The sequence below is a fragment of the Aethalodelphis obliquidens genome, unplaced genomic scaffold (genome assembly GCF_003676395.1).
Source record: "Aethalodelphis obliquidens isolate GAN/ISIS:26980383/991018 unplaced genomic scaffold, ASM367639v1 scaffold22, whole genome shotgun sequence".
NCBI classification, from domain to species: Eukaryota; Metazoa; Chordata; class Mammalia; order Artiodactyla; family Delphinidae; genus Aethalodelphis; species Aethalodelphis obliquidens.
In genome coordinates, this window is record NW_020837966.1 from 4,160,634 (window position 1) to 4,172,707 (window position 12,074).

The 12,074-nt window shown below is 39.8% G+C and overlaps 1 long non-coding RNA gene across 1 annotated transcript in view; it reads left to right on the plus strand.

Moving 5' to 3' along the window:
* LOC113628009 (uncharacterized) overlaps nucleotides 1-10,994 on the plus strand; it is an 80,765-nt gene extending 69,771 nt beyond the window's left edge. Inside the window, exons 14-17 of the long non-coding RNA XR_003435848.1 lie at nucleotides 3,290-3,376; nucleotides 4,128-4,321; nucleotides 8,798-8,989; nucleotides 10,010-10,994. This is a non-coding gene — a long non-coding RNA (uncharacterized LOC113628009). The remainder of the gene's footprint in view (nucleotides 1-3,289; nucleotides 3,377-4,127; nucleotides 4,322-8,797; nucleotides 8,990-10,009) is intronic.
* Nucleotides 10,995-12,074: the final 1,080 nt, after the last annotated feature.

The following is a 12,074-nucleotide window of genomic DNA, read 5'->3' on the forward strand; positions in this document are numbered from 1 at the left end:
CTTCTTTGCTCCTAAAACAGAGGGTAAAAGTGCTGGCTCAGCACTCAAAGAGCTCTAAGGAAGATGGCTTCTCTTACCCGCCGTGAGTCCTTGGGAGAGTTACTCATCCTCTCTCTGACCATTGTTTTTCCATCTGTAAAAGGGGGCACCCTTGAATCATTCCCATATCCACCACATGCAATCCTGTCAGCTTAACCCCTGAAGTAGCTCTTGATCATTGCCTTTCTGTGTATCTCCACAGCCACCCCTCTAGTATCTCCCTCCTGGAAATCTAATCTTTCACCTTCCACCTCTGGGCCCATTATAATGTATTCCCTACAAAGCAGCCAAAGTCATCTTAAGAAATGCCTATCAGCACCATGACCCACCAGGTGCTACACACTCCGGTAGCTTCTCAGTGTCATGGTGAGGATGGCCTTCCTCCCCACATGGTCTGTAAGGACCTTCTGGGTCTGACCTCTCCTTGCTCATATCGCACTGCATTCTCCTGACTTCCTTTCAGTGAGTTCGTCCAATTCTCCACACGCCATCCTGCTGCCCTTTGCTGGAGTACTTTCCCCATCTTACCTGCTTAATTCCGCTTCGTCCTTATGGGGCTACATCCTCGAGAAGCCTCTCCTGACTTCCTCGATGAGGTCAAATCCCCTCACTGTTCACTCCTCTAGCTCTGTGTCACTTTTTAAAACCGCTTACCGTAGTTGCACCATCTCACCCATAGTTTGTGATAGCTTTAATGAATGTCAGCCTCATTGAATCTAATCTCATAACAGTGGGCACTGTACCTCTCCGAGGATTGACACTCAGTGGGTATTAGCTGAAGAAATGAATACACCATAGGATTGGTGTCTGAGTGCAATGAGATAATGCTGTGTGAGAGAGGGCTATTTATACGTAGTTTTATCACTCTACTTACCATTTTCTATTGTGGGTTCTTATTTAGATGTCTGTCTTCTCGACTATTCCAAAACTGCCTTGAAAGTGGGGTCTATGCCAAGTCCTCTTGTGCCTCTAGCTTCTGGGACAGTGTCTGTACTTCATGAGGGCTTGATATAAGTGTGTGGTGAGTCAGTGAAAAGTTAAATGGATGAATGAAGTTATCTCACCTCCAGATGCTTCTAGTTCCCCATGTGAAAAGGACAAAATATGAGGGTCTAACTCATGGGTTAGTCATGAGGGTTTAGCTGGCTTGATATTTGGAAAGTGCTTAGAACAGTATCTGGCAAATCGTTTAAGTTCTCTGACTGTTAAATGAATATATACAAATGTAAAGAATCTGAGCTACCAGGTTCATCACTGAAAGTTTGCATGTAGGGTACAGGGGGATTGTCAAGGGGTCATCTCTCTCCACACACACAAAACATCATCTGTCTCTGTTTTAGAAAACTCTAAAGTGTTCATCATCAACCTCTTTTTTAAGTTCACATCATGCTGTCCTAATCACCCTTTATGCATTTTTTTTAAAGCCTTTAGTTAACTGTGGGATAAAATGGATTTTCCCTTAAACTGTTCGCTACTGTTCTTTAAAGCCATTGCTATGCAGTCTTGTTCATCTAACCAAACCTAAATTGGGTTATGCAATATTAAAAGCAAACCAGACCAGAAAATGATCGATTTGGACCTTTTTTTTCCCCAATTATTCATGATTATTTGTTCTAACCACATGTGTAGATTTTAAAAATTCCTCCCCAAAGAACTCCACAGCCCTGATACATCCTCTTCTTAAAACTTCAACTTACGTGAAGACAAAATCCTGTTGATTTTTTGACTTCTAATAGAAGTCTGACAGATGCCACATTTTCCCAACAAATCCAGTGAACAACTTAGTTGCCCTGGTCATTTTGCACCGTGACAAGCAGAGTGCCTGAGTCCCTTGTGTCCGAGAGGCTTGTCTCTGAAGATACGGTGCTCTTAAATGAGTCAGGACAGGACAATAAGACCCTCTCAGACTATATGCTTGAGGCGACCTTTCCAGTTCTGAATGAGAAACCGAAAGTTGGCAGCTGTCTCTTTAATATTCAGTTCTTAGTTATGAAGTTCTTGACATTTTCCATTTAAACATTGTTGGTGTGAATCTCCTTTAGGAAACTGAATCAGGCTTTCTATTACTTACACCCCAGAACATAATCTTTTTTTTCTTCAGAAGTAAATAGGGCAGTATCTTGGGCTTTTTCTGAACGTCTTGTCAAGGCACAAAACCTTTTCTTTAGGGCCAGCATTCATCAGCTGTGCCTGTCTTTTACTCTGACTGAAAAAGAAAATTGTCCAGTCTTCCAACTGGCTATTCTCTTGTTGCCTTAATTCATGGGAAGCCAAGAAGGGAAAAATTGGTAGGTTCAACAGTGTTGGACAAGGATAAACAGAATCATATCACATTAACTGTAATTTACAACATTTCAACACATCCCTGCTTCTGCCAAAGCCAGCAAGATCAGCCCCCACTGGAAAAAAAGGGAGAATGGGGTGGGGTTGGGAGGTGGAATAGGAAATTCAAATTTCTATTTTCTAAGCTGGAGTTTGAGAATTAGAGACCCATCAGCACTTTCTTGAATGTTTTGCTCATTCATGCTATAAAAATAAATATCACAAAATATTTTCTGGACTCAGCCTCGTCTGTTGCTAAAACCAAAGCCAGTGTGCTTCCAAACACACTCATGAGGCTAGTTTCACAAGGACGGACATTGTCAGGCTGGCAGGCGGCCACTGGAGGAGTTACTGAAATTCAATTCAAAATGATGTACTCTGCATGAAAATGCCCATTTATGAGCATTCAAAAGGATGAAGAATTTCACAGGAAGATGACAGCAATGACAACTTCTATGACCGACCGGGGTTGCCTGGAGATGATTACCCCGAAACACACATGCACTCGCAGAGCTTTGCTGGAGAGTCTTCTAAAGACTGGGACTGTTTGTCTTCAGATGGAATCTCCGTATATGAAGCTATTTATTACAGGCTGAGTAAACAAATATATGCAACAGGGGGTTGGTGGAATTTGTAGCTAAAGTATCCACAGCAGGGTAGACATCATGGATCCCAACCACCAGGCTCAGAATGGAGCCCAGGGCTTAGGGGACCCCCTTTTCTAACATGAGTGCTCCCCAACACGCTCAGTGAAAGAACATCTGGAAGTTATGTTCTCTCTGGAGAACCCCAGGAAACACTGATATCGTTTTTTCCAGCACATGACCTAGGAACAATTTTTCTAGCTAAAACTGGCTATGTAAGGATATGAGATTTAACAACTCAACCCTAAATATTATCTTCTTTTTTAAACTTTTTCTCAAACAAGATTGAAGCCATCTCTGCAAGGGCAGGGACTTGATCTTATCCATGGCTGCCTTCCCAGGACCTGAACAAGCATCCTCAGAAACATCAGGTAGTCAAAACGCATGTGCCTGGTCACTTCAGAGTTCTTCCAGCAAATTCCTTTGCTACTATTGAATCTGTTAGTGGGATAGGCAGCACCACAGATTTTAAAAGGAAAATTCTGGGAGAGGGGAATGCACAGCACAGCAGTTAAGAAAAGTCTATTTAGCAATATCATTTAATCCTCTGCGTTGGAAGAAGACCACCAATGTAGCATTTTAGAGGTAGTCATTTCTTAAGCATTTCTTAGGTCTACCTCTAACACCAGCAATTGTTAGAAGCAAAGTTTGAGAGTCATCAGCCTAACTTATCCTGACGTTGCTGGGAACAGATGTTTAGAATGCAAGTCAGAGTAGGGACCTGATCCTCAGCTTGACTAGCAAATTTTCAACGAATGACCACAGTATAAAGTTACTGCATGAAGTGATTCTTTATGGTTGTTCAATGCCCTGTGTCTGTGCATGGAGTTTCTGCATTCTCAAAGAAAACCAACTCCAACTAACTGGTGACAGCTCCAACCCAAATTAGTGACATTAGAATCCACAGATTATTTTGAGAAGCTTAACCTTTCATAATGTGTAAACCAACCTTCTAATTAAAATGAAAACAACCTAGTACTGCTTAGAAAGGATGAACTTAATTGGTTCATATAAATGGATGTAAAACAATTATTTTTGTTCAGTTAAACATTCATCCACTCTGCATCCATCTGTACATCCATTCGACCAAGAGATATTTACTGAGTGTTTTCTGTGTTCCAGGCACTGGTTTACCTGGTTGGGATTCAGCAATAAACCAGACCACGTGGGTGCTGACTTCATGGAACCCATATTCCAGTGCAGAAGACAGATAAACACAATTAATGAATGGATTCATGAGTAATTTGAGGTATCGGCCAGTACTATGAAGACATTTTATTCAGGAGAAGAGGAGAACAAGTGATAGCACAGTGGAGGTAGGATGGGGTATTAAATAGGGTGGTCATGACCGCCTCTCTGAGGAGGTTTCACGTGAATCAAGATGAAATGAAAGGGTGGGTTATGTAAGGATCTGGAGGAAGAGCTTTCTAGGCAGAGGGATCAGCAAGTTCTAGGACGCGGAGGCAAGAAGGAACTAGACGCTTTCCAATCATAATGAGAGGGTGGTTGTAGCTGGAGCAGTGGGCAAGGGGGAGAGTGGTAGGAAATGAGATTCAAGAGCGGGGAGGGCCAGGTCACCAAGGGCCTCATAGATCATAGTAAGGTTTTTATGATATATTCTAAGTATGAGAGAAAGCCTTTGAATTTTGTTTGTTTCTTAACAAGGAAATGATTTGATCTGCTTTTTTAAAATGACTCTAATTGTTATGAGAGAGACAAAATCTGTGTGCCCTGTTGCAGGAGATGGCAGGGTCTCGAGATGGAGAAGGGAGAGGAGGGAAAAAAAGGAAAACCAGACGGATCCATTAGGAAGTTACTACAGTAATACCCTTGAAAGAAATGGCAGGGTCTTAGACCAGAGAAGTAGTAGGGGGGATGTGAGAAACAGTCAGATTAGGACATATTTTAAAATAGAGGGAACAGAACCTCCAGGTGGAAAAGATGTGAATATGAGGAAAAGAGAGAAATCGGGGGCAACTTCTAATATTTTCAGCATGAGCACTGGGGTGCACTTACTGAGATGAAGGGATGGAAAAAGGAACAGATTTGAAGGGGGAAATCAGGAGTTCCTTTCAGGACATATTAATTTGAAATACTCCTTACACATCCAGATAGAGATGCTGAGTAGTCAGATGGAAGTGAGACAACTACTCATATAATTCATTGTTGAGGGGTTAAATGTCAAAATTCCAGGAGTAAGCACTTAGTAAATGTGGTCCTCTTACCCCTTAAACTTTGGAAAGTACTTCATTTTATACTCTGAAGAACTAATTTCTTACTAACATGACTAATCGAACATATCTGGAATTCTACACTCCATAGTTACTGAATACAGATTTTTTTAAAAGTATATGTGGAACATTTACCAAAAGAGACCATTTGCTAGACCAATAAGCAAACCTCAACAAATTTTAAAGGAGTATGTTTTTCAACTCAGTGGAATCAAAGCAGAAATCAATAATAGAAAAACAACTAGAAAATGAAATGCTTGGAAATTAAACAACCCAATTCTACATAACCTATGAGTTGAAGAAGTAATTAAGTGGAAAATATAAAATATTTTGAACCGAACAAAAAATGAGACATGACGTATCAAAATGTGTGGGATGCAGCTCAAGCAATTTTGGAGGCAAATTTGTAGCTTTAAATACATATGTGAGAAGAGGAGAAAGAGGAGAAAAAATATTTAAACTTCCACTTAATAAACTATAGATTAGCAAATTAAACTTAAAGAAAGTAAAAGAAAGGAAATGATACAGGTTAGCATAGAAAGCAAAGAAATAGCAGAAATACAATGGGGAAAGGTAACAAAGCCAAAAGTTGATTCTTTGAAAAGATGATTAAATTGACAAACCCTTAGCAAAACTGATCAAGAAAAAAAGAAGAGAGAGAACATAAATTACCAATATCATGATTTTAACAGGCCATATCACTGTAGATTATATAGACATTAAATGAATCACAATGGAGAAAACAAAATAAATTTTTAAAAAACTAAAAATTAAAAAAAAGTTAAATAGAATCACAGTGGGTTATGTTGAATATTTTTATGCAATAAATTAAACAAAATAAATTTTTTTTAAATTGAAAAATTTTAAAAAGAATCACAATGGGTTATGTTGAATATCTTTTTGCAATAAATTAATAAATTAATGAATATCTTTATGCAATAAATTAAACTTAGATGAAATGGATAAATCCTTTGTAAAAGACAACTTATTAAAACAAACACAAGAAGAAATAAGAAATCTGTTTAAAAAATGAAATCTTGGGCTTCCCTGGTGGTGCAGTGGTTGAGAATCTGCCTGCTAATGCAGGGGACACAGGTTCGAGCCCTGGTCTGGGAGGATCCCACATGCTGCGGAGCAGCTAGGCCTGTGAGCCACAACTATTGAGCCTGAGCGTCTGGAGCCTGTGCTCTGTAACAAGAGAGGCCGCGATAGTGAGAGGCCCGCGCACCGCAATGAAGAGTGGCTCCCACTTGCCACAACTAGAGAAAGCCCTCGCACAGAAACAAAGACCCAACACAGCCAAAAATAAATAAATAAATAAATTAAATAAAGGGCCACCCTGGCTACTCTTTAAAAAAAAAAAAAAAGAAATCTTTAACTAAAAACCTTCCCACAAAGAAAACTCATCCCAAATGCTTTCATAGGTGAAGTCTTCTAAACATTTAAGAAGAAATAATATCAATTTTACATAAACTCTTTCAGAGCTTAAAGAAAGGGAAAAATTTTAAACTCATTTTATGAGGTCAGCGTAACCCTGACACCAAAAAATGACAAAACTGCTATGAGAAAAGAAAACTGCAGGCCAATCTCTCTCATAAACAAAAAGCGATAATTATTATTTCTTTAAAAAAGCAAACTTTTCTTAAGATATTTCTTGGCCTCCCTTCTATTTTGTTCAGTTAGACTAACTTGTAAGTATATTTTATGACTCTAAGAAATATTTCAGTTTTTGTTTTGTTTTGTTTTGTTTTGTTTAATATTTCAGTTTTTTAAACTGAAATCTGGCATATGAAAATAAGTGTCTACAGTTTACCCGATACCACCAAAGAACATATTTGTGACCCCAAAACAAAATGAATCATAATTCCTCTTTGTGGAGCAAACCCATCTTTTGGTCCATTTAAAGAAAATAATTAAAATTAAGAGAGTAAAATGACATCAGCCCAGCTCCCCAAAACTCATTTGCATGACACACATCTGCTGACATAAATGATGATGACATGGAGATCATTCCTCATTGGATGCTTGTGATGAGTTGCAGGTGAAAGCAAGCACGTAATCACTTATTGGGGCGTGCTCTTACCGCTTGGCAGCAAATTATAGTGATGAAGAGCTGTGATGTTTCTAGACAACAAATAATAACACACCACCTCAAGTAATTTTTATATAAGAAGTTATTAAATAAAAAGATTGTAGTTTAATATTTTCTGCTTGTAAAAACTTTGGAATATTTTTGTGTGCCATTTTATTAATCTCAGTGCCCCTGAAATGTGCTCACCTTGATTTGGCCATTTTGGAACATAGGGCTCTCAGGCTAATCTGTCAGCTGTGTAACTAAATCATCAAATTGGTTGGTTTAGTTTTACTGAATTGACTGAATGCTTCACAGGTGCTTACAAACCAGTTGGCTGCAATGGTTCAAAGTGAGGCACCGAGACCAGAACATGAGCATCACCTGTGAACTTGTTAGAAATGCACGTTCTCTTGTTCGGACCCATCAAATCAGAAACCAAATCAGAAACAGCAATCTGGGCTTTACCAAGCTCTCCAGGTGGCTTTGATGCCCCCTCCAATCTGAGGACCACTGAGAGAGCCCCTAAGGATCCAAGGGTTATCAATTTCATTCATTCATGCATATATTTTTGCTCTTCTTGCAATATATATGCCATATGGTCCTCACTTGTACAACACATTCCCCTAAGATGCAAGTTTCAAGGAAACAAAGGAAAAATTATGGGGAAATAAAGGGCTACAATAATTTGAAATGTAACCATCAGAGGAGATCAGCAATTGTCACTGTTTTGGCTGTGGCGTGAATAAAATCGTTTATAGACTTAGGCATAAACTCTAAACACATTGGCTTTAACTCTACTTTCTCACCCAAGAACATTTATCAGAATCACAGCTTGGTGGGAGTGATGGTGCTGTCTACCATCATGATTCACATACAGGAAGAATAAGGGGTCATTAAAAGACTGGGCTCTGGGGCCTGGGTTTAGCTGTGAGATTTTGGACAAGTCTCTTTACCTTTCTGTGCCTCAATTTTCTTATCTGTAAAACGGGAACAATAATTGCTCCTGTCTCATGGGGTTGTGAGGATTAAATGAAAGAAACTGTATACAGAACATTCTTAGGATAGGGCATGGCACATAGTAAGTCCTAAATAAATGTTATCAATTGTTATTATTAGCATCAATTCCATTAGATCAAACAAAAGTAAACCTTTTATAAATTTCATTTTATGACTGATGTATCAGACGGAGCCCCTTTGATAGCAAGTGACAGAAACTCAGGGCTACATGAAGCGAAAAGAGAGAAATTACTGGTCTGTGGAACCAGACTGTGGAAAAGGTAGCATGAATTGGCTCTGAGAATGATAGCAACCAGGGACTCAAATGCACTCAGGACCCTTTCTCTCTCTCTCTCTCTCTCTCTCTCTCTCTCCACCCCCACCCCCGCACCACCCCCCACCCCCCGCATCACCTGCATTCTCTTAGCCAACAAGATGAGCTTATTTCATTGGTCAGGGAACACAGTCACCAAGTGTTTCTACTTTTACAGCTTCACCACTTTGTAACCAGAGAGATGATTCGCTTAAAATACTCCACGGATGGCCAAGGCCCAGCCTGCGTCGTTGCCTTTCTTGGGACCAATTTCTCTGGCCAGAGAAGGACTCCTTCCCACTCTACCCACCACACTTGGCCGCAGCACCAATCCACCACGAGTTTAGCTGAGGATTTGTTTCCCTTTAAGGTAAGCCTTGAGCAGACTCCTTGAGCCATCTGGTTTGAGAGAAGTAACCAACCATTTTATTCCTTCTTCCTGTTGTTGCTGTCATCCTGACCATTTCACAACCTGGTTCTTGACGAGTGTCCCATCTTTCATGGCTTTTGTTGAGTTTGACCCCAGGCTGAAAACGGGACGTGTGTTTATTTTACCTGACAAAGTACCCATGGCTGAAAGGTTTGGAGCTCTCACGAACTGTACTTTCTCCCCCTCCAGATGGGGCTGTAATTATAATTTAACTGTCTGGGTCTAACTTAAGGTGAGGAAAAGATATATTAAGTTTGCACACATGTTATTCTCCTACCCTCACCCACATCCCTTCGGCTCTCCACATTTCATATGCAACCACCTTTGGGGGAGGTGCGTGTGTATGTGTACAGACAGTCGTGTTACAATTCTCATTTTGCAAAGTTTATGCAAAAACCAAGCACCTAGGTTCAGAGTTTCCTAAAGGAGTCACATCTGAAGTAGGTGCTTTACGCCAAAATGTCACGAAGATTTATGTGCTTTCATTTGTGCATTAAATTGAGGACAGGTGGGAGAATGCTCAAGCCTGAGAAAAACTGATAGCTCATTTCTCCCTTAGAGGAGAGAGATGGCTGTTAAGACTACTGCTGGTTCAGATACGATAGATACAGACTCTGTTTTTTTATTAAAAAAAAGGGGGGGGAGGGAGGGCTTGTGTTTGAAAAGCAATATTTCAGCAGTCAAATCATTACCACTGCAATCATGTTTCTCACAAATGGGAACCCTGGACTGAGATCCCAAGGTGAGTCCTGCCCCCAATTCAAACAGAGCAGGCAATACCCTACCCGAACAGCCAGGAAAATGGCCCAGCCTCCGTTCAAGCTCACAGAGAAAGAGTCTCTGGAATTGAGGGAAATGGCGTCCTCGACACATTCCACTTTAATGGCTTGCAACAGGGTCGGTTACACATATGTAACCACTCATTTTTTAATTTGATTCTTGTTTCAAACACCTTTTCAGGACCCAATACATCTAAAAAACGTCGTCACTTGATAGGTCGCTACTCTATGCCTGGCCTTGAAACCAGCGATTCGATGTGCTGAGTATTCACCTGGATTTGAAATAGTGTGAATTTGCATTTCAGAATAAAAATACTATGTGGCAAACACAGGCAAGCCAGATTTTTCACAAAGAGAAATGAGAGCTGCACTTGGAAATCCTGGTGGTCAGCCTCTCCTGGGAGGGACACTGCTTGTCCCTGGGGTGACCTGGAGGCATATTGGGTAAATCAAAATTATTTGGTACACTCAATCCCTTTGAGGTTCAAGCTGAGCTTCTGAATCAAATACTTATCAAACCATTGACTTGCTTCTGAAGCAGGAATTTTCTGTTTGGAAACCAGAGCTGTGTTCACACTGAGGGGCAAAGGACATACAATTAGTCTCTGTTTCTGTATGACTTCATTCAGTTACATGGATACAAATGAAATTTGAAACCTCCTAATGATTTCTGATTTTTTTCTTGTGGAGGCAATTACTACAATTCCAGTGATCTGTCATTTTAGACGACCACTAAATATAATCACCAGATAGTAAGAAATGCTCAACAAGCAATAGGGAAAGCGTTCAGATAAAATACCCTGTAACTCCCAGACATTTTTGTCTCACCGTATTTAGCAGCTCAGCTTGTGATATGTATGTGTTCGTGGGGTGATAACTATGACTGTTAAAGGCAGGTAGATAAAGGAAGACATTTGGAGATATATGGTGTTAACAGTTCAGTAAGATAAATGCTTGTCTTTTAAAGCTGAATTCCAGAAGGAATTGCAGTGAAAGAACTGGCACATTTTTTTCTATGCCAGAAAAACATACTATCTTGCACCTAGATTGAAGACTGGTGTATGATATGCTGAACAATATTGGGATGACACTATTTTATTTCTAAAATATGTACATTTTTTTCTTGTATCACTTTTTAGCAAAAAAAATGTGGGACTCTGGGGAGTTTTGGGGTTTTTTAAATTTTTATTGAAATATAGTTGATTTACAATGTGTTAGTTTCAGGGAAACAGCAAAGTGATTCAACTATACATATATATATATATGTAAGATTATATATATTCTTTTTTTACATTCTCTTCCATTATAGGTTATTATAAGATACTGAGTATAGTTCCCTGTGCTATACAGTAGGTCCTTGTTGGTTATCTATTTTGTCAATATATATAGTAGTGTGTATATTTTAATCCCCAACTCCTAATTTATCCCTTCCCCCCACCCTTTGGTAACCATAAGTTTGTTTTCTATGTCTGTGAGTCTATTTCTGTTTTGTAAATAAGTTCATTTGTATCCTTTCTTTAGATTCCAAATATAAGTGATATCCCATGATATTTGTCTTTCTCTGTCTGGCTTATTTCACTTAGTATGATCATCTCTAGGTCCATCCATGTTGCTGCAAATGGCATTACTTCATTCTTTTTTATGGCTGAGTAGTATTTCATTGTATATATGTACCACATCTTTATCCATTCATTTGTCGATGGACATTTAGGTTGTTTCCATGTTTTGGCTATCATAAATAGTGCTGCTATGAACATTGGGGTGCGTGTACCTTTTCAAATTATGGTTTTCTCCAGTTATATGCCCAGAAGTGGGATTGCTGGATCATATGGTAATTCTATTTTTACTTTTTTAAGGAACCTCCATACTGTTCTCCCTAGTGGCTGTACCAATTTACATTCCCACCAACAGTGTAGGAGGCTTCATTTTTCTCCACACCCTCTCCAGCACTTATTGTTTGTAGGCTTTTTTTTTTTAATTTTTTTTTTTTTTATTTTTGGCTGTGTTGGGTCTTTATTGCTGTGTGTGGGCTTTCTCTAGTTGCGGCGAGCGGAGGTTACTCTTTGTTTAGGTGCAAGGGCTTCTCATTGCGGTGGCTTCTGTTGTTGCAGAGCACAGGCTCTAGGCACACGGGCTTCAATAGTTGTGGCTTGTGGGCTCTAGAGCTCAGGCTCAGCAGCTGCGGTGCTCGGACTGAGTTGCTCCGTGGCACGTGGTATCCTCCCGGACCAGGGCTTGAACCCCTG